Source organism: Poecilia latipinna, unplaced genomic scaffold, assembly GCF_001443285.1.
Source record: "Poecilia latipinna isolate Pla-1442-1.1 unplaced genomic scaffold, P_latipinna-1.0 Scaffold2016, whole genome shotgun sequence".
Taxonomy (NCBI): domain Eukaryota; kingdom Metazoa; phylum Chordata; class Actinopteri; order Cyprinodontiformes; family Poeciliidae; genus Poecilia; species Poecilia latipinna.
Window position 1 is genome coordinate 94,045 of NW_015114632.1, and position 5,220 is coordinate 99,264.

The window sequence follows — 5,220 nt, forward strand, 5'->3', positions numbered from 1 at the left end:
TTGGATCTTGTCAAGATGCAAGAGAGGACTAAGCAATTTCTCTTTTATAATGGTCAGTAATTTAATATTATGGACCAATATGCCTCTGTTAAAATTAGATTAAAATTTAACAAACCATGGCTCCTATACTTCATGAAATATTTCATCCTGTTTGATTATTATGAATTTTGCCATGTTCTACGAACTAACGAGACAATTAGTCCAGTTGTTTATTGAAGGTTTAAATATTAGCTGTAGAGCGCCACAGCAAAGGGAAACTAATGCTGATAAACGGGTGAAAAACAACCCACTAATATTCTACTTTTCCTCGCTCTCTGTGTCGGTTTTACTCTACAAGCTTCAGTCTCGGTTCGGCTGAAGTGAACTGGCGACGTTCGAGTGCAGCTAGCCAAGAGGACCAGAGACCGCTCCAAAACCAGGAAATGGACTACGGCGAAAGGCATTCTGGGTAAACACAACCAAAACAAATGCGGTAGAGGGAGAAATGTCCATGAAATGTTCAGACTAATCTAAAAAAAAAAAATCTTGCAAATATTTAGACTTTTTGAAATCAGAAAATATTTTTTTTCTAGAAAATTTCTGAGTAATCTAAAAATTTCTGCATTTTTCTCTTCTAATTTTTTTCACACTCAAACTCAGAAATCTTCATGTTTATTCAAGATTTCTGAGATTTATCTCAAAATTTCAGATTTTTTTTCTACCAAGATCTTAACTTTTCAAACAGAAATTTCTACGTTTTTTCTAGAAAGTTTTTTGCAGAAACTACTTCTCTCTCTTTTTCTATCTACAATGGCTTAATTTTCTGTCATAGTAATCTTCTCCAGAAAGATATGTTTGCATAATCATTTTTTTACCTGTCTGCAAAGTAGTTTTAGCGAAAGGTTTCAAATGAGAAAATGTAAAAAAAACAAAAAAAAACAAAACAAAACAATTTGACCTAATTTTAGGTTAATCAGATTCACTATAATTATAGAAAGAAGAGGATGTGAAGACAGTATTCCCCTCAACATTACACCCCCACTGCCAGGCTAAAATATTGATGAAAACTGGGATGGATCCATGTTTTTATGTTGTTTACACTAATTTCTGGTCCAGCATGTGAATACTGCATCTCAAACCGAGACTCATCAGAACAGAGAAAGTTTTCTAATCTGTTATCCTCAGATTTTCATTTGAGTTGCATTGTTTGCATTACAAAAACTCAGCATTTGAAATGAGGTGTGTAATGTTTTCTATATCCTCTACAGTTTGAATAGAATCAGTTTTTAAAGCCCTGATTTTATTCAGAACCTGCACATGCTCAGAAATTTACTGCTTTTACTGCTCTGAAAGTCTGTTCTTCATTTGTTCAAGCAGATTTACAATTTCCACTTCATCAAGACCAGTAATCTCTTGGAAAGATGGTGGGAAAGTTTAAGAACGGACAAAAGCTGCCATGACGGGTCGAGTTACTGAACGCTTTTCTGCAGGATTCATGGCCTTCTTGTCACAGGTATCAAACTGAATCCAGAGAAAAACATGAAATTACTTTGGGTTTTGTGCGCTGTAATCGGACCTGTCCACAAAAAACAGTTTGATAGTAACTTTATTTAAAAAAAATACTTTTTACTTTTACTTGAGTAATGTTTTTATGAAGTATTTATACTCTTGTTTGAGTAAAATTTCTGGATAGCTCCACTAAATGAAAAACAAACATGTTTTAACCAAAAGTTCACCAGACACAGACCTGCAGTTTTTGTTAAAGTTTCATAAGTTTTTTAGTGAAAGAAACAGATTTTGATAAATTTCTTTTACCTAATTTTACTTGCTGTTACTTATGTTAATTATGGCATTTTTCATTCTTAAAATACCAAAATTTCCACTTCTTGGTCCGTCTTATCATGTCATTTTTAAATATTAAAGTTTTAAGTTTCATTTGGAAAACTGTTTCTTTTTGCCTAATTTTATTTAGTAATTATTTTATTTGTATAAATCATTTTCATGTTGGTCTTTAAAACACCAGAATTTCCACAGCATCTATATATTGTGGTTCAGTTAATGATGTAATTTTTAAATATTAAATCAGTTAGTCAAAACTTGAGTTGCCTTTTCAACAAAAACTTTTTACTTGAGTAAAAATATGTTTTAGTAGCCTCTGATATAAATAAAACCTGATATATAAAACATCTGTTTTGCCAAGTTAACAGAACAGTTTGTCTGAATAAATGTTTACAGAGTCTCTCACAGAGACCCTCATTTCCTATCCAATATTGGTGATAAATTAATCAAAAAGGAAAGAAGTGACTACAGATCCTGCAGGAAACATTGGTTTATTTACCCAAAATAAAATCCACTGCAGCTTACTTTAGAAAGTAACTTATTAGTAAATGCTCCGCCAGTGTGAACTATATCAGAACATGGTGGTGGCAGCATCATGTAAGGGGATCCTTTGACAGGAACAGCTGAAGTGAAGATGAATGAATAAATAAAAGACAAACCAGGCAGAAAAACTGTTTTTCATTCTTCAAAAACACAAAATCTTACCCAGTATCTTTGGTTTAGCTTGTAGTGCCAATATCTTAGTACATTTGAAATAAAACAAAACTAATAAGTAACTTGTAGGAGCTGGTTTTCTTGTTTTAAGTCAATAATTCCACAATCAATCAAATTTTTATAATTTTTTCTTTTTCCTGCTCCCTTCCACTCATGTAGATGAAATGTTACAAGACAATATTTTTGTACATTGGTGATGAAAATTGTTTTGTTGAGTGAATAAACTTATTGATTCATTAACTGATAATTCGTTAATATTAATAAAAAAGTACTAGTTCCACTGTCCAGATTAATTCACTTATAAAATGTGTTACAAGTGAAATAATCTACCAGTGGAACTAGTACTTATTTTAATTAATATAAAATAACTACTAGTTATTTTATATTAATAACTAGTAATATAGTTACTAGTTATTGTAACTATATTACATTATTATATTACTATAAGATTATATTACTACATCTTGCTGAAAGTTACTTATAAGTATTTAAAGTGTACTAAAACTACTTTTAAGGATTTTGTGTTATTGCACCTCTTTGCACCTGAAATCCTTCCAGAATTCATCCATTTTTATGTTTTTTTCTGACACAATTTTAAAAAGTGTATTTAGATTGAGTGCCATTTTGTTTCTCTCTCACTTATCTTCAAAACAAATTTCCTAAAACTCCTCATGCGGATATTTCATTTGTTCTGTCATCTTTCTAATTATGTTATTATTTAGAATAGAGGACACACGTCATCTTATTTAAGCTCACATCTTCAGCTGCCCTCATTTTCGCTCCCCTCGTCCCGGCGATGGTGAGCTGTCCTCAGATGACTTGCCTGTTTGAGCTTAGCGAGCGTCCGTCTGTGCTCTAGCCGGAGCCAGACAGATGGTGACCACAGAGGGTAAGAACGGGAAACCTTTGACATACTTTCTCTCTCTTTTCTTCTCCCTCTTTCTCTCACATTGTTAGACCTCCAAGGCGGCCGTTATTATGCGAATAATAATCTGTTTTAGAGACGTCATTTTGATAAGTTGCTAAAAGTTGGTGAAACGTACCTTTACAATTTGAGTGATTTTTACAACAAAGCAGGGGTGTTCTCATGTTTTTGTCTCTATTTTTGATAACTTACTAAGAAAAACTGCACATAACCAGATTTATTTCCAAATTTGACTCTGTTAAAAGGAAAATAATGCAAAATTTACCTTTTGCATGTTTTTGTCCTTCCATTTGGGTTCCTACTGCCTGTTAGCACTGTGAACTGAGTTCAAGCTGGTTTTATATCTGTATTATAATGATAATTATAATACCTTTTATTTGCATAGTGCTTTTGTAAACACTCTAAACCACTTTACAGGGATCATGTAAAATTACAAACAGAACATCAAACAAAACCATAAAAGGACAAGACTTACATACATAGCAAATTAAGAAAAAGAGCATAACCATAAAACAGGACAGGTGAAAAATGATATGCTGAGATACTGTTTTATCATCTGACCCTTCTTTAAAGAGGGGATATTAGGCAAAAGTCACACTTTGGTAGTTTTTGTGCTTCCATTTAGGTCTCAACTGCCTCTTAAGCTCTTATAAAACTGTATTTAAAAACACCCAGCCACTTTTTGGCAATAAGTTAAAGTTTTTTCATATCTTGAAAACGATCAGTTTCAAAAACCTTCAGAAAAGAATGTCACAAAACAGCAGGGACTGCCCGTTACCTAGCAACCCAAGCTGAATTCCGTCGTTACCTAGCAACCTTGGCCAAGTTCCGCTCGTTGCCTAGCAACCCAAGTTGAATTTCTTTTGTTACCTAGCAACCCAAGCTGAATTCCAGCACGTTTTTTCAGTTTGCCATTGTATGTGCTGTACAGTGGCTGCTGGAAAAAATAAGTGTTTTGTTGTTGACTTACCATCCAGAAACCACTTGCTGTATTGTTGTTGGTTGTGCAGGATGCTCTGTTAATGCTTTTCAAAGAGCGCCGGTTTTGTAATTGCGCATCTGTTTTCATCTGTTTTCACATGTGAGTGTAAATGTTGAGTTGGGGGGGCGCAGCCAGCAGCAGCTTATTTGGATTTAAAGTGACAAGACGCCCTAAAACGGCTCATTCTGGAAGGACCTCAAACTGAACCAACTAAAATCATAATTTTGTCCAAAAAAATGTAATGAACATGTTTTGTATCACTTATAGACCAATCCCAACCTGTTCAAGGAAGCATAGTGGGTCATCTTTTAACATAAGGTTTAAGTGTTTCCATCTTGGAAGAGGAATCAAAGCACTTCTTCGGTGCTCATTAGGTTATTGTGAACTCACCACTGTTTAATAGGATGTGTTTGCTGCCCAGGGTCTTCTCTGCAGGATACCATTAAAGCAGTGGGACAAGCATCAACTGGCAGCCTCACAAACGCTGGACAGGAAAGGGAAGCCAAACACTAATGGCTGAGATCATGAGGCCAGCCGAGGGCAGAAGAGGTTAACAAAGTAACTAGCGTGACAGCCAGTGATTGGCATCCGTCAGCTCTGGGTTTGGTCAGCACTGAGTTACAAAATATTTTAGTTCCTTACTCTAAAAATAAGCTACAAATGTCACAAAATACAGTCATAGTAAAACTTTTAAACACATTTTCAGATGGTTAATGGTACAAGTTTGTCTGAGGATAATAAATGCATCAAAGAACATGGAACTTTAATGTGTAAAAAAATT

The 5,220-nt window shown here is 34.2% G+C and overlaps 1 long non-coding RNA gene across 1 annotated transcript; it reads left to right on the plus strand.

The window, feature by feature from the left end:
- Positions 1 to 121: 121 nt before the first annotated feature.
- On the plus strand, positions 122 to 3,427 carry LOC106935762 (uncharacterized). The gene is made up of 3 exons (XR_001421964.1): positions 122 to 448; positions 1,357 to 1,492; positions 3,255 to 3,427. It is a non-coding gene; the product is annotated as an uncharacterized LOC106935762 (long non-coding RNA).
- Positions 3,428 to 5,220: the final 1,793 nt, after the last annotated feature.